This window comes from Enhydra lutris, unplaced genomic scaffold (assembly GCF_002288905.1).
Source record: "Enhydra lutris kenyoni isolate GAN:26980312 unplaced genomic scaffold, ASM228890v2 scaffoldscaffold10, whole genome shotgun sequence".
Classification (NCBI taxonomy): Eukaryota; Metazoa; Chordata; class Mammalia; order Carnivora; family Mustelidae; genus Enhydra; species Enhydra lutris.
In genome coordinates, this window is record NW_019154094.1 from 3,404,755 (window position 1) to 3,424,791 (window position 20,037).

Below are 20,037 nucleotides of genomic sequence, written 5' to 3' on the forward strand. Positions count from 1 at the left end.
CTGAGCTGAAGGCAGAGGCTCAACCCACTGAGTCACCCAGGTGCCCCCCACCACGTTCTCTTTTAGTTGTCTTTCTAGCCACATCAGCATCCCCATTTTCGGGCCTTTGCACATGCTGTCCTTACATGGAGCACCTTTTCCCCGGCCCTCCCCATGGCTGCCTCTTCCCTGGCACCAAGTTCTAGCTCACATGTTGCCTCCAGGAGAGATCCCCTGCTGTTGTCCTTCACTGGTGCCCTGGTCCCATGACCTCTTGTGTTGTCTCTGATCTCTGAGCCTACCTGAGGTCGCCTTGCTTGTGTGCTTTCGTGTTTATCCCTACTGCCCAGGAATTGCATGTAAGCAGGCTCCCGTCTCCCTGCTCTGCTCCAGCTTCCTCTGAATGTTTTTGAATATACACCTAAATAATAAGAGGGTGGTTTAGAGGGAAGGCCTCTGCCCCCACAGCTCTAGTCCTCTCCCCCGACGAGCTCCTGGCCAGCCTTCCTACAGTTGCAGGCCTCTCTGGGGGAGGCAGGGCTCTAGCTTCTCCATCCTTTCCACCTTAGTCTGAAGGAATGGACTTCGTCAGTGAGCATGGCTCAGGGTCTGTTTGGAGGTCCCCAGAGTGGGTAGGCACAGAATTGAGGTTGGCCAAACCTGGCTTCCAGTCCCTGCTCTACCGCCTCAGGTGAACCTCAGCCTCCTCCCCTCCCCTGAAAACAGGGTAAGTGTGTTGCTATACAGGACCACAGCCCCAGTAAGGTACACAGCCCCTCTCTAAAGAGTGTTTGCCATCTCCGTTGATGACCTGGAAACCAGAGCTGAAGAGGAAACCCCTGCAGGGGAGGGGCTGGCACATTCAGGCTATGTCTCTACTGCTGTGCACTCTTGGGTGAGTGGTGCAGCCTCTCTGAATCTCTGGGAGGCTGACTGTAACTGCCTTGACACCGGCTGGGTTTGGGTGACATCACTGTTGCATTCAGCATGTACCCCTCCACCCAGGGAAGGACCCAGGGTCCTGGCTTATACACACATCTTTGAGAAGCAGGGCCTATGCACACCATTTCTCAGATGAGAAATAGACTCGCTGGCCTTTGAGGGGCCACAGTGGGATGAGAACCCAGCTTGGCCTGCCTCCATGCCGCTCCTCTCTTGCCAGCATTGCTAACCTGACCTTGGGCAAATGGCTCTCTGGCCTCCATTGATTAAGCCCTGTCACTCTGCCCAGGCCTGGCTCAGAGCGATCGTGTCAGATGATTCCAGGGATCCCCGAGACCTAGAGGAGACTGGGGGACAGAGAGACAGTGTCCTGCCCAGAGCCAGCCAGACTGACATGGAAGAGCTGGGATCCCAGGCACCCTGGCCAGGCACAGCTGAAGTGCCCACAGTGGGGGTGTCAGTCGCTGGTGCCAAGGGGCATTACTGGCCATTGTTGGAAGGTGGCAGGGAGGTTGACCGGCGCCAGCATGCTGACAAGCAAAAAAAGCCAGAGCCCAGGCAGTGCCTTTGGCACTCTCAGAGGAGGTAGCCTGGTGCTGGGCTGCTGCCTGACCCTTGCCTCAGTTGGCACTGTCCCTGGGAGTACCGTGAGACCTTCCAGGAGCTTGCTGCCTCCCTCCCAGGACCTGGCAGGTGGGTGCTGTGGGTAGGGACTCCTGTAGCATGAGTATCTCTCCCTCTTTGGGTGGCACACCCCACCCATAGTTGGTCTATGTCCACATTCCATGAAGTGCTATTTACAGAAAGGGAAACAGGCCCCGAGAACAGTTTATCTATCACCAACACTCAAAAAGCGCTGGCTGTGGACCAGTGAAGTTGTGAGTGTTTTACTTCCATTCATCTCGTTAGTGCTGCCTTCAACCCTGGGAGGTAGTTGGGGAAACTGAAGCAGAGAATTTGAGTCACTTGCTGAAGGTCTGGTGGCCAGCAAGTAAAAAACAGCAGGGATTCAAATCCAGCCTCTAGCCATTTCATCAAGGAACACTTGTAGTGTGAGGCTCAGTATTCTCATGGGCAAAGTGGGTGCTGTCCCCTCCCCCCACCATCTGGGAATCCCCCAGTAAGGATCTGACACCCATTAGGTGTTCAGCGGACCTCAATGTCCTCTGCTTGTCCAGAGAGCAGAATGGAGATCAGGGCCTGGAAGTTGGCTGGGAAGCAAACCACAGTAGGGAGGTATGGGAGAGAGGCCCAGGTGGGAATATCACGGGAATATCCTGAGTCAGATGGTGGCCTCAGGCTAGTGACATTGACAGTGTGAGCTTCAGTGTTTTCCCCATCCTCCTTACCGGCAGCCCTTTGAGATGTTGTGGATCAAGCACTAGGCAGGGGACTTGCTCAACCCTGAAATGTGAACCCTTATTAAGGCCTAGCTTCAGGTTGCTCCCTCCCAGCATTCCCTGGTTCTGAACTTGATCTCCACCAACCCTAGCCAGCACCTAGGGGAAATAAGAGCCAGTATCTGGGAACATTTGTAACCCTTTCTGCCCTCGAGATTAGGAGAGTGCGTTTGGTGAGTCAGAGAACTGGGTGGACTTGGGGGTGCCAGGGACACAGCGAAGCACTGGATGGCAGGTGTCTTCTCTAAACTGCTGGCATCTGTCTTCAAAGAATCCCATGAACTTCACCTCACAGAGAAGCTGAGGCTCGTGGGCCAGATGGCCCTGCTGAGGGTCCAATGCTTTCACCAGAAGGTCAAGGCAAGGGCTGGGATATAAGTTCTCCCAGGGGAGCAGCCTAAAAAGAGGAAAGATCAAGGTGTAGGAATCACTGTCCTCTGAGGAAACTAATCCACAACCACCTTGCCCAAGGTTATGTTGGGCCTATGGCTGGACGTGGAATCGGCCCAGATGGCTCAGGGCCCTGGTGGCTCTTCTCTGACACTTCCTTACCCCACTTCTAAAGTGCAGGCTGCTCTAAATTCACCCTTAGATTCAGCTACTTGAAGCGCTGTGGGCAAGGAGCAGGACCTCTCTGCACTCTGTTCCGTAAAATGGCCAGTGGTCGCTTTGACCTCATGAGATAGTGGTTAGTTTTCAGTTGATTCACAGAGGCTTATCCGGGAGGAGGCCGGATGGGGCTGTCATTGGATCCCATAAACGAGAAAGCTTGAAATCAGACAAGTACAATACTTGCAGAAAGCCATAAAGCTCATGGGTAGGATTCCACCTGTTTCCGCGACTTCACAACAACCCGGAGCTGCAGAGGACAAGCCTGAGTGACCTCAGAGAGTCTGCCTTCTCCTTGTAGTTGGCAGGGAAACAGCGGGGAGTGAAGGAATGTAAAATCATCCAGGAGTCTTGTCAGCAGCGATGGCCCCTGTTCACAGCCAGAGTTGGAGGTCCTGCCTCCGCGCTGCGAGGTCCGAGGGCCAGCCTCTTCGACACAGCCTCAGGGTACCCGGCCCGGGGCACCTGAGGCCACCTACCGCCGCCGCGCTCCCGGCCAAACTCTGCACCTTGCACTCTCCTGCCCTGTCGCAAGGCACACCGCTCACGGCCCCTGCGATCGGCCACAGGGCCTGCCTGTCTTCGGCGTCGCAGCCAATCCTCATCGCCCTCTAGGCTACGCCCTCCGTTCTTCTCGCGCCAACCGGGCCAGCCACTTCGGAGCCCTACCCTTGCCCCTCGGGGATTGGTCATTAGGGATGCTCGTCTTCTGCCAGAGCTCCAATCCTCGCCTACCGCCCCGCTCTCACCTCCAGCACCCTCGCACCCTGCAGGACCACCTCTGGGACCGAAAACCTTACCCAATAGTCCGCCTCTACCCATCAGTGACTGGCCTTGGGAGCTGCCCGTCTGTTTCATGACAACCAATCGTTGTCTTTCTCGACGTCGATTGGCCATCGTGCAGCCAATCGGAGCGTGGCGTGAACCCCTCCCGCCGCGCGCGCTTGGGAGGGGTGGTGCGCCAGGCGGAGCCGCGGTGGCCGGAGGCGGCGGTGGCGGCGGCGGCGGTGAAGGCGACGCGTCCCAGCCGGTGAGGGGGAGCAGAGGGCCCGGGGTGACGCAGGCGTCCGGGGGCCCGCGCCCCTCGGGCCGAGCCAGGGCGAGGCACGGTCTTGTCGTTGGTCCGGGGGTGGGGGCGGGCGAAACAGGGCGTGACAGCAGCGTCGCAGGGGTAGGGAGAGGTTAAAGCCTTCCGCCCCACACACACCCCGCGTCTGGTGCTCTTTGGGGGCCCTCCCAGCCGGATCTGAACCCTCACAGTCCGCGCACACCTGACACCATGTCCATTCTTGTTGACATCCCCCCCCATACACCTGAGACTGTCCACCTCGCTGACATCCCCCACACCTCTGGGGCCGTGTCTCCAGGCGCTTGGCACAGTTGGATCTTCACACCCACACGCACTTGAGTCCGTGTCCCCGCTGATATTCTCCCTCACACACCTGCCACCGCCCCCGTCCTTATGGACACCCCCAGATCACCTAAAATCCTTCCTCTTGATGAAACCTCCACACCCAGATCCATGCACCCCCACCTCTGCCACTGAGCAGAGCCTTATGCCTGAGCCTCTGGTGCCCAACTCGTGGTCTCCCACTCACACCTGGGCCGGTTCATATCCCCTCACTGCTTTTGCTCACGTCCAGGTCTGTGCCCCTCTCTTGCTTCCTTCCTTCCTTCAGCCACTTGGGTCAGGGCCTTCAGGTAATCTCCCCCATCCCTCCACCTGCCCTGTGCAGTTTCCAGGCCTTCTCCATCACACACCCCAGTCTATGTGCCCACCTATACTTTCTTAAATGTGCACCTGTATTTGTGCCCCTCTCTGTAATCCTTGAACCGCAACCCCCCTCACACCCAGGTCCCCCAACATTCACCCAAGCCTAGCAATCTCAGGATATCACCCTCCCCCACCCAAAAGAAGAGCCCACCCAGATGTTATCTTTTCTTTTTTGACAGTCTGTAAAGTGATTTCCAGGCTTACAATAATCCCTTTGGCCACGCAAACCCAGAATTATCTCCGTTTTATCAGCAACAAACATAAAGAGACTTGAATTGGGGAGGCAGAGCCCATCCCTCCCTGAGCTTTGCTGACCCTTCTTTGTAGACCTTCCCCATTTTTGCCCATCTGTTGTGCTTTTCTCTGAGGGGTTGGTAGGGGAGGGGACCCCCACCTTCTCTGCAGCTGTTCCTCAGGAGTCATGACTTTGAGTCTGGAAAGACTGAGCTGGAAGGGGCGGCCCCTGATCGTTGCTGTAGCACGTGTCTCAGTGTCCCGGGCTGGGTGGGGGCGGGGACACTGCAGGAGCAGGACTTCCAACACCTTGGCTGCCTCCAGCAGCTGGGTCGCCTGGGAGGGAGTTACAGGCTTCCGGCCTCTGACCCCAGCTCTTGCAGTCCGAAGCTCCTTGCTGACCCTCAAGAACTCCTTGGGCTCTTAAAGCCGATAAACCTAGAGAGTAGGGAAACACTCTTCAGAGTGAGGAGAGCTAATACTATAACCACTCTGAGCCAAACTATAAAACTTATGAGGTACTGGGAGTAATGATCTTTCTGGAACTGTGTAAGTTCCCTGGAGTATGATTTGCAAGCGTGCAGCATAGAAGGAGACAGTAGCTTTGTTGTGGAAAAGTCATAACATGGTGTGGTTTCCTGTGAAGTCTGTATAGTGCCTCACCCCCTCTGTCTCTCCTGGCAAAGATGGTGCCAGAATATGCCAGAGGGTTGTGTCACCTTCACCTTCAGAAACCGAAGCCAAGGGGGTTTTCTGTCCACATTCCAAAAGTGTCATTTAAAATGTTTGTGTTTATGTATGTGCGTGTGTGTGTGTGTATATGTAGATGTATACATTCATGTTTATATGTGCATATACACACGTTTTATATACTACAGATGTACTTATGTTACATATATACATATGCAAATATATAAACTTGGACAAAGTAATTGATTTATATGGTTAAAAAAGATACAGAAGGACATACAGTGAAAACCAGGCGGATTTGTCTGCACCCTGTACCCTTCTGGAAGCATCCATTGTCAACTTGCCCTGTTTCCTACCAGAGATAATCTATGGCTTGTATATCCCCCACCTCTTTTTTTTTTTTTTTTAAAGATTTTATTTTATTTATTTGTCAGAGAGAGAGAGGGAGAGCGAGCGAGCACAGGCAGACAGAATGGCAGGCAGAGGCAGAGGGAGAAGCAGGCTCCCTGATGAGCAAGGAGCCCGATGTGGGACTCGATCCCAGGACACTGGGATCATGACCCGAGCCGAAGGCAGCTGCTTAACCAACTGAGCCACCCAGGCGTCCCTCCCCCACCTCTTTTAAACCCCTGATAGATTTACCTGAGATTCTTACCAAATGGGTGTGCCAGTTTTATAGCCAGTCACTTGCTGATGACTGTTGAAGTTGTCACTCATATTTTCTCCTACAAGCTGCGCTGAAATGAATAGATGGACCCAGGCATGAGCAGATATGCAGTGATCGTGTGTGGGCTCCAGCCCAGATGCTTCTGAAACCTCCCGGTCTTCAGGGAGCTTCCTAGGAGAGGCCAGGCCAAAGGGCATGTCCATTGAAATGGGAATGTTCCTCCAGAGACTTTGTGCTGCCCTCAGTTTTCTTGCTGCTGTAAAACTGGATTGCTTGTTCCCTCTCCTCAGCATCCAGAACAATCAAGTGTCCTGGTTTCTCCAGTCTGATAGGTAAAGCGCCGCCCGAGAGCTCCTTTTGAACGCCACTTCTGGGCTTTCTGTCCATCTCTTGGGTGTTGCCCGTGCAGTGGTGATTAAACATTATATCTGTATTCCTCTTCCCCAGTTGGACTAAAGTTCAATCCAAGGAATATTTGAGTCCCTCCTCTGTAGAGCTGTGGAGGAAACCTTGGGTTTGGTGGGGGGCTGGGTTGGGTGGGGCGGGGGGGGGGTCCGTTACTTGCAAGAGACAGACCAGGGCATTGGCCACAGTCCTGGGAGGGAAGATTTAAGATGTTGGCTGTTACCAAGTTTTTGTTTTTCCCTTTGGATCCAGCAGGAGAACTTGACTGTCAGATGAGATTGAGATAAGTCAGATGTTAAATCTTTTGGGGGAAGTTCTCAGCTGTTTCCCGCCGTTGGTGCCAGGTGGAGGGCATCATCAGACGGAGGCCAGGCCTTTTCCCACCTGTCGTCCTGTTTTTGTTCTTCGGTTTTGGCAATTAGACACTAGAGGAATGCTGAGATGATCAGAACTATTAGCTTGATTGGGTTTCGCCAACCAGCTCTTTTAAAAATGTGTTATATTTTCTCTTTGGAGTGCGAAATATTTCTTAATAGCAAGTCCATAATGTGCGTGTGAAAAGAGAGTGTAAAGGACAACAAAGCTGACACTCAGCTGAAGAGGTAGAACATGGCCCCCAGCGGCCCCTCCCCGATCACTGCGCTATTTTTAAAATGTGCTTGTCAACGTTTGTTTTCTTTCCTGAGTACCTTTTGCTGCAGCTGAGTGCTTGGATTCTAGGGTCACAACAAAGGTCAGCAGAAGCCAGGTTTTCTGTCAGAGCTGTGTCAACAGGGAGGCCTGAGAGATCCAGGGAGGGGAGGAATGACCTCAGGGCCATGGGCAGGACACCAGCTGGTGCCAGGAGCATTGGCCTTAGACTCCTGTCATGTCAGCGGCTTGGGGTTGTTGTAACAGATTACCACAAACTGGGTGGCTTCAGACAAGAGGGAGTCATTCCACCATAGTTGTGGAGGTCAGAAGGCCAAAATCAACGTGTTGCCAGGTGCTAGAGATGGATGGTTGTCTCCTGAAATTCCTGCGTTGAAAGCTAATCCGAATGTGATGGCTTTAGGAGGTGGGGCCTTGAGGAGGTGATTAGGTCGTGAGGGTGGAGCCCTGCTGAATGGGATCAGAGGCCTTACAAGCAGGCCCTTGCCCTTTCTGCTTGGTGAGGCACAGCTAGAAGCCATCCTGTGCACCAGGGAGAGGGCTCTCACCAGACACGCAGTCTGCTGGCACCTTGATCATGGACTTCCCAGCCTCCAGAACTGTGAGACATATTGTCTGGAAGCCACCCAGGCTATGGTCTTCTGTCACCGGCCCCAATAGACTAAGACTGCAGGGTCGCTTCCTCCCAGGGGACCTGAGGGAGAATGTCACCAGGCCCCTCTCCTGGCTTGGTGGCTGTTGGCAGTCGTCGGGGCTTTGGCTTATAGCCACTTCAACCCAGTCTCTGCCCCCATCTTCACACACCGCTCTTCCCTTTGTGTTTTCCTACTTACAAGGAAACCCATCGTGGGATTTAGGGCCTGCCATAAATTCAGTATGATCTCATCTCAATATCCTTAACTCATTTCACCTGCAGAGACCCTATTTCCAAATATGGTGACTTTCTGAGATTCTGGATGGCCATGAACTTGGGGGGGGGGCGGGCACCATTTAACCCCTCCAGCTGCAAAGCCAGAATTTCTGCCAGGATGTTATTCAAAGAAGTGCGTGTGTAGCTGCCTCTGCTGTTTCAGGCAAAACAGGGCTGGGCGGTTGAAGTGGGCAGCCCCTCACTCAACCTGCCTTCTTGCTGGAAGGTGGAGGCATCTGCCCAGAGCTAGCAAGGACACAGACAAGCGAACGTGTTGCATGTATGTTTTGCTCTTTGCCCGGCCTCAGCGTGTGTGTACTGGACCGTGAGCTTGGTCCTAGATCATCCCAGTCTGTAGAAGAGTCACCAAGGGGAGAACATAACAGGAGCCAAGATGGACGCGGGTCAGCCCGAATCCAGACCCCTGTCCCTTAGGCAAGTCACCGGTGGCACTCGTGCTTTATGCTGCTGTTAGACATGGGTGCCTTTAAGACGGCCGAAATGCCACCACGGTTCCCGGAGCCTGGGCTCCAGGAATGGAATGAACTTGAAGCCTGACCATACCATTGTTCTACAGTCTGTAAATACCTGTGAGACAGGGACAGATGCAGAGGAGGCAGAAACACTGGGGCTCAGAAGGGTAGGGGACGGAGATGCGGATCCGTTCTCACCAAATGACCAGAGCTCTGTAATTGATGAGTTCTAGCAGAGGATTGGGTTGCTAACTCAGGGAGCAGAAGGTTCTCAGAGATCTGAAAGCCAGCAAGGAGTTAGCTAGATGGCAAAGCATTGCAACCAAAGGGAACAAGAGAGCCTGGGTATTTGGGAACACAAGGCAAAGAGTGTGAGAGGAGATTGAGGGACCTGGTCCATGGAGCCCGTAACAGGCACAGGAGGGGACTCACCTCGAGGCCACTGCCAACAAGGCACAGTCACCATACCTGAGCTCAGAGCCCTTAGCAGCCCAACCCGTGCCTCCCCAGCACAGGGGACCAGGACCGGGGCAGGAGGTGACAACACCTTGTGACCAGTTGCAAGCCTGCCTTGATGAAATGTGCCCATGAAGTGCTCCCGACAGATGTCATCACCATTATTCCATCTCTAGGTCATGTGCCTTTGCCATGGGATGAGTGGAAAAAGAGAACATACATGTTTCCATTCAGTGTTAATTAGCCATGCTGACCCAAGTCCCATCCAGGATGCAGTATGTGTCCTTGCCGTAAGGGCAGGTTCCCAGGCCTCACTAAGGAGACCCCAAATTAAGCCTGAGGAGGAGCTCAGGAATCCCGTACAAGTGTCCTGGGGATTCTGGGACAGGTGTTCCTAGAACTCCCTGGAGTAGCCGCCCAGAGCTGGAGGAAGATCCTGTAGCTGAAGGAGGGGGAGGACGAGGCTGGCGGGCCCGGCTTCCAGCAGACTGGACAGGCAGACAGGACCCATTACTGGTCAGGCCTTAGGCTGGTCTAGCCTTGGGCTGGCAAGGGGACATGTGGGAGCCAGGCCTTGAAGAAGGGATAGGTTTGGGGGCTGTGAGCAGCCCCTTTGACTTGGAGCTCACGAGTCAAAGCCAAGTGTCAGCTAGCTCTGAATGTCAGTGTGGGAGATGGCGCCGCCCGTGGTGTGGGACAGGGGTGCCGGCAGTGGCAGAGCACGTGGCTGGAACACGTGCTTCCTAAACCATTGTCGTGTGGCGGGCAGCAGGGCCCCACCAGCCGGCTTCTGTTTAACGCTTTGGGGAGATGAACCTGGAGAAAGCAGGGGTGAGGTGATGCTGGGCTCCAGGACCTGATGCTTAGCTCTTTCAGAGGCCCTGGCATGGGGGATGCAGGCTGAATGGTGAGATCTAGGAACTGGGGAGGCCTGCTTAGTAGGACCGGGTGGTGTGCAATGGGCTCCATCCCAGCTCCGTCTGACTCCTTAGTATAAGGCGGAATGATGCTTACCCACACCCGTGACCCAGCTGACCAGCACTACCCCGGGAATAGAGTAATGGATGGAAACGGAGGCCTGGGGAGGTTTATTTGTTTGTTTGTTTGTTTGTTTGACAGAGGAAGAAAGAGCACTAGTAGGCAGAGAGGCAGGCCGAGGGAGAGGGGGAAGCAGACTCCCCACTGAGCAGGGAGCCCAATGTGGGGCTCGATCCCAGGACCCTGGGATCATGACCTGAGCTGAAGGCAGACGCTTAACCGACAGCCACCCAGGCGCCCCCTGGGGAGGTTTAGTAACATGCCCAAAGTCACACGCCGGACCCCATCTTCCCGCAACACCAGTGTGGTGTGGCTGGGAACCTATATGGTCCTACTTGGGGAAGGATGTGGACAGGATAGAAGAGGTGCATTTCTGCTGCCCTGGGAAGGGTGCCCGAGGGGCCGGATGACAGACAGCAGAAGCCCCTGTTGGCAGGTATGTGCCTCTGACTGCTTGCTAAGCAAGGACCCTGAACACAGCCCCGGGCATTGCCTCCCACAGACCGCCCCCAGCCCAGCCGGGGAAGCCAGTGGAAAGCAGCCCCGTCTCGTGCCACAGGGAACCACAGAGTGCTCAGCATAGGGCAGAGCAACTAAGTTCTGGGAGGCGAGGCCAGGACATTTAGGAAGGGCTTTGCAGGCTGCGGAGGAGTTTGCCAGGCACAGGGTGGGGAGAGTACAGCCAAAGCAAAACCTGGTATGTCCAAACAATTAGTGACTTCAGCCAGCAAATAATTGAGTAGATAACAAGCACTGTGCTAGGCTCCCCATGGTGAAAACACAAGACTTTTTTGGGGATGAGGGCTTTCCACAGGTGTACCCTCTTATGAGAGGAGCATGAGTAGCATTGAGTACCTTGGTTTGTTGTCGGTCATTCAAGTGCAGTTGGTAACGGGTGTCAGCAGCCCAGTGTTGAAAGGACCCAGGACAGTGATTGACAGGGGGATGTTCTGTGTCTTGCAGAGGCCAGTTTGTCTGGAAGACCCAAGTAGAAGGGAATGCAGCAGGGAGAGACGGGCAACAGCTGGTCGGGGCTGGGTCACCAGGGAACAGCTATTATGTAAGATGCTACCGCTCTCCCAACGGCAGAAGTTCATGCCCATTAACTGGAAAAGAAAACAGCCTTTATCAACAGCCAGAGAGGATGTTAATTGGCTTCCGTTTACTGAAAGATTACAGGATCCATTCTGTGATGGCTTGTAAGCTCCATCAACTGGGAAGCTGCCCCCGCCCCCAACATTTGCGCAAACATTTTCTTTGTCGCCTGGAGTGGCGCACCACGCACTCACCAACAGGAATGGTGGCCCTGGCCAGGGAGCTGAGGGAGTCAGGCACACGTGTGTGTGCGTGTGCGTGTACCAGGATGGAGGCACACGTGGAGCTGCTGCGGGGGCGGGGGCGCTCACAGACTGGGCTGCTTAAGATCCCAGAGCCCCGGTTCCCATTTCCTAGACCATGCCATTCAGTATGTTAACTTGCGGAATTGCACCCCGCACCCCCGTCCTGCTTTGCTGTGCTTTTTGATGGGTGGTAAGATTGCTTGAACAGAAATATGATGTGAAAAAATGAATTTTTGTTCACTGGGACTGGTCTGTGACTGCTACCTGCCCGTGGCATGTGGGGTGGAGGTGGCACCATTGCACCTGACCCCTGGTTCTTAACCCCGCTGCTGGGGAAGACTCTGGCACCTGAACCCAGTTCATGGGTAACCTGTATGTTCCAGAGAACACACGGGGGCTGGGCCCATTGGGGCCATTGTCCACGGTTGGACACGCAGCACAGGGCTGGGAGAGTGTATGGGAAACACACAGGTCAGGGTTCTGGGAGGTGCTGGGGACAGAAACCCATCTCAAGCTGGCTGAACTGGAAGGGGAACTTTGTGGGTTCTGGCACCTTCCATGTTCTTTGATAGCTCCCGGGTTCTTCTGGCACCACTGGGCCCCAGGACAGCCCAGCTCGGCAGACATCCATCCCCTCCCTCCCTGAGCTTGGCTCTGTGTCAGCTGCCTTCAGGGCCTGCCTGCTTTGCTTTCCCTCCCAAGAAAAAGGGGACTTCTGACCCAGTGGCTCCCTCAACACTCCCAGTCTTTGGGTCTGGTGCTCCAAACTGAGGGTCACCTGGGTCACTCTGGAGTCAAGGGAAGGGTCAGCCCTCCCTTCTCCAAGGTGACAGAGGCAAAGTGGGTGGCTGCCTGCTGTGCTGTCTCCAAAAGGGGCCAGATAACCCCCTGCACATGTGGCCTGCCTCCCAGGAGCTTAGACATCTCCGGGCTTTTGGTCATTGCCAAAATCATCAGCAGGTGTTCTTTGCAGGTGAGGAGGAAGGTGAGCAAGAGTGAGCAGTGCGTGTCATCCCTCTGGTGCCATTAGCGTCCCCTGGGAGTTGAGAACACAGTACTCGGGCTCACGGTCAGTTGACCTGGGAGAGGCTGCTCAGCTTGGGGGTTTTTCTTTTTTAATGTTTAAACTTGTTTTAAGCTTCGTACAGTAAAGTGAGTAACTCTCGTGTCCAGCTCAAGGCATTTTCCATGCGTGTTCACATGTGGAACCGGATCGAGGTGCAGAGCGTTTCAAGCCCCCAGCTGGCTCCTCGCTGAACCTTCCCTGTCCCACCTCCCACAGCCAACCCCAGGGGGATCTTTATCACCGCTGATGCTTCGTTGTCTGTGTTGGATCTTTCCGAATCGTGACCTAGCACACATAACATAAAACGTGCGGTCATCGGCTTTCCTTTGTGTGCAGTTCATCGACAGTGCATTCTCCTTCGTGTGCACCCATCACTGCCATCCCTCTCCAGAGCTTTTCCGTCTTCCCAGACTGAAACTCGGTGCCCATTAAACCCTGACTCCCCGCTCCTCTCCCTCAGCCCTGGCACCCACCGTCCTAGTTTCTGTCTCTATGAATGGGAGGACTCTAGAGACCTCTAAGTGGAATTAAATGTTTGTCCTTCTGTGACTCATTCATTTCACTTTGCACGATGTCCTCAAGGTTCATCTGCAGTGTGGCTCGTGTCAGAAGGTCCTTCCTCTTTACAGCTCAGTGACATGCCACTGTTCGGACAGACCACGTTGTGTGACTGTGTTTGGATTGTACTTAGACTCCGTCAGTGTTCAGTCTTTCGCGCTGGCTTCTCTCTCTCCACTGGTAGGTCCGAGGTTTGTCCCTGTCGTTGTGTGTGACAGCAGCTCGTCCTTCTCTGTCGTGTGGCACCGGAGGCGTGTGACTGTGTTCACAGAAGGTGCTCGACATCCCTGTGAGACAGGCTGTACTAGCGTTCTGAGTCCCCAGATGCAGTCTCAGGGTCACCAGCACTGAGAGAGGTGCTAGGGGAGGCGCGTGGCGGTCATCTTGGCCGCAGTCTGGAGTTGTAAGCACCAACAGGGGTGTTGTGGGGCGGGGGTGTTTGGCGTTCTCCCACAAGCAGAGCCTTCGATGGCCCACGTGCACTCAGCCTGAGCTGCCTCCAGCCTTGGGGAGTCCCCTTTCTCACTGCTCCGGCCACCCCGGGAAGCTCCTTCCACCACTCCCACCCTGCACATTCCTCAGGAAGCCTTCCCAGACCCCAGGACAGACCCTGCCCTGCATCTCTCCTGCCACAGAGCCCCACTCAGCAGCATCCCTGTGGGCCATCTGCCCACACTCCCCATGCCATCTCCCCTGCCCACCGTGGTGCCACCTCCCCAGGGTGTACACTCTGCAGGCACATGGTTCATCGGAATCAACCCCAGAGGGGTGTCAATATTGGACCAGAGCACGCCGGTCTTCAAGTCTCCCTTTCTAGGACCATCCCCCCGAGTGTCAGGAAAGGAGGATTCTAGAAACTTCAGCCCCCAGTCACAGGCTCCCAGCCTGGCCAAGCCCTGGCCTGCCCAGCAGCACCATTCCAACTTGTCCGGGCTCCTCTTACTGGGAGCAGAGGAGTGAATTCCCTTCAGTGCCCCCTGTCCAGCCACCGGGTAACCCAGAGTGCCCTGTGGAAGGCCGAGGGGGGAGGTGTCCCAAAGCCGGAGGAGCACGGTGAGCGAGTGGGGTAGAGGGATAACATGGGAGCAATGAGGACCAGGGAGATGAGCAGCGGAGCTGGGCCTCAGGCAGGAGCTTGCCCTGGTCCCTGCACCGCCCAGCCTCACCTCTGCGTCTGCTGAATCAGGCTCGGGCACATTCACACCTGTCCTCTAGCAACCTGGTCCAGCTCCTGCAGCTGCTGGGATCCTCTGGACTACCGCTTGTTATCTGCACAGTGTCCGTCCTCCCACTGCCCTCCTGCCCCCCACCCCCACCCCAAACCTGCCCCTCCACCTCCAGTGGGCAGAAGGGATCTCGGCCTGGGGCCAGCGTTGGAACAGCAGATCAGTAACAGAGCCTAAGTAGCTGTCCACAAGGTCATTGTGATCTGAATAAATGACTGAGGAAGTCGGTCAGTTGGGGAGAAGAGAGCACAGTCTGGTGTAAGAACTCCTAGTCACGGATGTTGATTCTCCCTCTCCAGGAGGGGAGCTTAACTCCCCCCACTCCCCATGGGGCGCTGGTTCCAAAGAAAAGAGTCTGGAATAGGGTCACTCAGCAGGGGGACAGATGGCTGCAGACCCCACCTTGACCAAGAGGTCCAAGTTGGCCTCACCGGGATTAAGTCTGTGCTCTGAGGTATAATGTCATGAGGGGGGCTCAGCAATCCTCACCGCCGAGATCTCCCAAGACCACACAACCCCAGGCTCATGGTGAGAAAACACCTCAGACAGATGAGCTCGGGGCATGAGGAAGTGGGATTTTGGGGCAGAAGAGGGCAGCTGGGGGACTAACTAGCCAGACGGAACAAAGCCCGGAGTTGTGTGGACAGTCGTGTTGGAACAGGAGTTGTAATAGTCTCGCCGACCAGGCTATCCCGGGCCCCCTTCACGACCAGCACCTCAGGCCAGGCTCCCTCTTCGTGGTCGCCCTTCTTGACTCTTCAGGCCATGGCACTGGAGGGTCTCAAGAGGCCCCTGCTTCTTCTTTTTCTGTTTTATCAGATACCACCATGGGTCACTGTCCACTGCCCCTAATTGTCCTCCGCCGCCTCGGAATCCCTGGGCGGTGTTTCACGTGAGGCCCCACGTCCGGAAGGTAGGGCAGCCGGGGTTCCTCCCAGTCAGACCTTCAGTCCGTGTTTCAGATGTCCGTGTTTCAGAATGTGTTTCAAACGCCCAGCCTGCTGTGTGCCTCATGCACCTAGGTTGTGTCCAGTATATTAGGTTTTTTCGAATCATGCAAGGCCCAGGGTATCAACTCCCAGACATGATTTCTGTGGGCTGCTTCTAGGCTTGTGGGACCCAGCAGACCAGGGCTTCCTTCCAAGTTCAAGACTGGAAGTTCTCAGGCCTTGGTCCCTCAGGGACCTCTTCCCATTCCTTCCTTCTGCCAGGTGCCAGCGCACAGCAGGGACTGCTTACCCAGTGCCCCACCTTGTCTATCCCTGCGGGTGGCCTCGCCAGCCCTTGTCTGCCTCTTCCAGGCTCCCGTCCCAGGGACAGAGCCTTGGGCCCCTTGACTTGCAGCCCAGGAACCCATGCTGTCCCTTTAGGTGCATGACAGTTCGGTGAACAGGTTGTCTGAGGTCTGGGTACAAGTTGTCCTCAGGGGACGCTTGAGGGAAGCCAGACCTTCACCCCACTTTCCCTGCCCTGCTGTTCCTTCAGGTTAAGCAAAGTCTTAAGGGGCACATGGTTCTCTAGGAGAACCATCAGGTCCTGGGGCTGTCCAGGGGTAAGGGCTCCAAGAAGAAGAATATGGCCATTTGACTTTGGATATATGCCATATGACTTTGGAATCCGTCGTCAGGGTTGGATTTCCCTATGCCCTTGGTCTGACCCAAGTTTTTCCGTGTCTCATCAGCAAGGTGGAGAGAGAAACCAGTGACCACGACACCCCTAATTGATGGTGGCAGCGGTTACCATCATAGTTGTCTCCAGCAGGGGAACTCCTGCTGCCTTAGTTTCCCCATCGGTAAAGCAGCACCCCTGTCGGTGGCGAAGGCTGGTCAGATTAAAGAGCACGGAAGCAAAGGGAGTTCCTAAAAACGCCGTCATGTCATCGTGTGTAGCGTCTGCCTTCACCCTGTTCTCAGCCCACGTGCAGAGCCACAGATGGGCCCTGGGTGAAGGCCTCAGCCTGAGGCCCCGCAGCTGAGACCTCCAGCACCCCACTCCCAAGAGAGACCAGGGTCAGGCTCTCCCCGCCAAGAACAGTGCTGGTCTCCCCACAAACTGGGAGCCCCAGTCCCTTGCACGGGGCTCCCGTGGCTGCCAGCGCCCTTCCCCAGCCCAACACACTAAGCCCCTGGCTTGGAGGCCCCAAGTGGACAAGGAGGAGCCAGATCAGCCCCCCAGCCCCTCAACAGCCACAGGCATCTGAAGTATGTTTCTCAAACCTCTGGCACATCCAGAAGCTCATGGTTTTCAAAGGGCATTTTTTTCTTTAGCCTTTATTTTAGGGTGACAGAAAAGTAGCAGAAATGCTAAGAGTTCCAGTAGACGCTCCACCCAGCCACCTCCAGTGTTGGTTAGCACCATACCGGGCATAGTCCGGTGGCAGAAAATAGGCAGCAACGCCACGTGGGAGCTCCCCTCCAGCCTGGCCACAGGCCTCCCCAGTGCTTCCCCTAAAGGGCTCCTTCCGGTCCAGGCCCCCCTGTCACACTATCTGCTTCCTCTCCCCGACCCGTGATGGCTCCTCGGTGCCTCCCTCATCGTCCACAGACTTTGGACTTGGGCTGAGAACTGCTCGGTCGGGTGTCGCTGAGCGCCCCCTCGGTGTGGTCTGTCTGCTGCTTCCTCATGATCCTTTGGGAGGAATCCCGCTGACGCCACGGGGCGTCCTTCCTGGGGCACCACATGGGGGAGACAAGCTGTCTGTCAGCCCCGTCGGCCCTGTTACCGGTGGTGTTGACCTTGATTACTTCGTCAAGATGGGTTCTGCTCATGAGTGACAGGCTGGGTGGCCTTCTCCCGTGGGGATGTGAGTCACGCATTCCCTCTGTACCCTCCCTCTGTGTCGCTTCCCTTCCAGGCCTTCACTGGCACTTACCTATTCCCTTAGTGGCCCCGAGTCCTCATGCTCATGTATTGGGGAGCACACATTCCAAGGCGTTTGCCAGGCCCCCCCCCTGCAGAGAAGTGTCCCCCCCAGCCTCCCTCTGTGCCCACCCCCATCTCATGCCCGTTGCGTTCCTGGCTCTGTACTTGCAAACTGCCTTCATGTGGAGTTCCATGAGCACAGTTGGGCGCCTGTTTTTTGTTTTTACCATATTTTAAAGTTGTTTCCTGGTGACCTGGCTGTTTCTTTGCCTTTTTTTTTTTTTTTTTTTTTGGTCTTGGGTTGGTATTTTTGTTTTTTGTTTTTTTGTTTTTTACTGACTTGAAAGAGCAAAGAAGTCTTTATTTCTCAGAGAAATTAGCCTTTGGCCCAAGGGACAATTCTGAGATCTTTCCCCCCTCGCTCCCTAGAAAGGATCTCCTTTCTACCCTGTGAGCCTTGGAGAGCTGCCAGGAGGTGCTGAACCCTAGGGAGCAGTTGGCAGTCTCAGACTGCCCGCTCTACTGGGTTGGGGTCGGGGGCCGGGACACTCCCCCCTTCCCTAAAAAGGGCCTCGGTCTTAGTGTCCTGTGGCAGCCGTAACAAGTCGCTACAGACTGGAGGCATGAGACAATACAGTTTCATTCTCATCATTCTGGAGGTTCAAAGTTCAAAACGGGTGCTTGTCGGAGTGGGGGGGTGGGAGGGGCAGCACAGTCTCTGAAGGCCCCAGGGCAGGATCTTGTCTCTCCCAGTTCTGGAGACTCCCGGGGGTGCCCGGCTTGTGGCCACATTACCCCAGTCTCTGCCCCCAGTCGCATGGCCTTCCCATCTGTGTCTCGCCTTCTGTCTTACCAGATCACGCAGGTGAGGGGATGAACCGGGATGATCTCCCTTCGAGATCCCTTCCTTAATTACATCTGCGGAGACCTTTTACCCAATCCCTTTGGAATCCAGTCACGAGTCCTGGGTGGAGATGTCTCTGGGGGAGCTCCTGTGACTTGCTTCCGCCCGCGCTGTCACCTGCAGTGACACAGTCTCGTAGGTCCCCACGACTCTGTGTGGGGACGCTGTTTCTGTCCACAGCCACCACACCAAGGCCCCTTCATGAGTGGTTGGCATTGAGTTTCCGCAGCAGGTCCTGGAGCCAGGCACCTGAGGGAAGAAAGGTCCAGCGGGCTCAACAGGCAGCCCCCTCTGAGCCTGCGCAGCCTGCCCAGTAAGGAGCCACCCCCCCCCCCACACCGGCCCTGCTGGCTTCTAACCGGCTGTTGTTGCCTGGGTGGCTTGGAGTGGGAGTTGGAGGGAGGGTGAGGCCACAGAGCAGGGCCACTTGAGGCCAGGGCCAAAGGGCTGGATCCTTTCTCAGGAAGGCACTTTCACAGAATGTGTCCACAGTAACGTGCCCACGTCCCCAACACAGCGCTGAGAAAGGCTGCACTGTCCATCCACATGCCCAGATGTGGGCATCGTCCCCTGGGGTCCATAGCCTCGGTCCACAGCTGTCCACGCCGCGGGTCGGGGTGATGCAGTCTCCGTGCCCCCCCACAAGCGGAGACCCCAGCAGCCGGCTTGAGAAGTTCCCTAGGGCCTAGTGCCTCCCTGTGGGGTTGTGAACAGTTTGGGATTTATATAAAAATTGGCAAAGGTGGGGCGCCTGGGTGGCTCAGTGGGTTAAAGCCTCTGCCTTCGGCTCAGGTCATGATCTCAGCGTCCTGGGATCGAGCCCCGCGTCAGGTTCTCTGCTCAGCGGAAAGCCTGCTTCCCACTCCCCCTCTGCCTGTCTCTCTGCCTGCTTGTTCTCTCTCTCTCTCTGTCAACTAAATAAATAAATAAAATCTTTTAAAAAAAATTGGCAAAGGTACCAGCTCCCCGACTCCCCACACACCTAACTCCCCCTACTGATGACATCTTACTTTCCTTTGGCACATCTGTCACAAATAATGAGCAGATACTGACAGGTGACTTAATTAAAGGCTCTGGTTTATTCGGATTGCCTCGGTTTTCCCTGATGTCCTTTTCTTGTCCCCAAATCCCACCTGACATCTAGTTATCATATCTCCTTGGGCTCTTCTGGGCTGAGACAGTTTCTCAGACTTTCTTGTTTTCAATGACCTTGATCGCTTTGAGGAGAACTGGTCAGGTGTTTCGTAGGATGCTCCCCAGCTGGGATTTGTTTCGTGTTTTTTTCCTGGCTCACCTGGGGTGATGGGTTCAATGAGGACCACACAGGTGAAGTGTCCTCCTCGTCACACCGTATCCACGGCACATGCCGTCAGCCTGACTCTTGGTGGCTATTGACCTTGATAACCTGGCCGAGGTGGCCTCTGTCAGATGTCTCTGCTGTAAAGTTACTCTCTTCCCCCTGTGGGTGCTGCACTTCTTGGAAGGAAGTCACCACGTGCAGCCCACACCCAAGGGGTAGGAAGTCACACACACCCCCTTCCTCCAGAGAAGAGGAGCTACACAAATTATTTGGGATTCTTCTGCCTGGGAGATTGTCTCTTCCTATGTATTTATGTATTCAATCATCCTTTTCTTTCTTTCTTTCTTAAGATTTTATTTTTAAGTAATCGCCATACCCAACATGGGGCTCGAACCCACAACCCTGAGCTCAGGAGTCCCACGCTCCACCACTGAGCCAGCCAGGTGCCCCTAATCATTTACTTCTAACTGTGGGCTTGGGGTTATCTATTTTATCCCTCGGGCTGTAATCCAGTACTTGTTGCTCAGGGTGTTGCAGCTTTGGCCACCAGCTG

General features: G+C 55.2%; 1 protein-coding gene across 2 annotated transcripts in view; it reads left to right on the forward strand.

Annotated features, from left to right (window-relative positions):
• LOC111143926 (solute carrier family 25 member 42) overlaps positions 1-20,037 on the forward strand; it is a 32,632-nt gene that overhangs the window by 1,990 nt on the left and 10,605 nt on the right. Inside the window, exon 1 of one of the 2 annotated variants that reach the window (XM_022497958.1) lies at positions 3,921-3,960. The exons of the other annotated variant lie outside the window; for it this stretch is intronic. The gene's annotated coding sequence lies outside the window, so the exon portion shown is untranslated. Of the gene's footprint in view, positions 1-3,920; positions 3,961-20,037 lie in introns of those variants that run through there. 2 annotated transcript variants of the gene reach the window in all.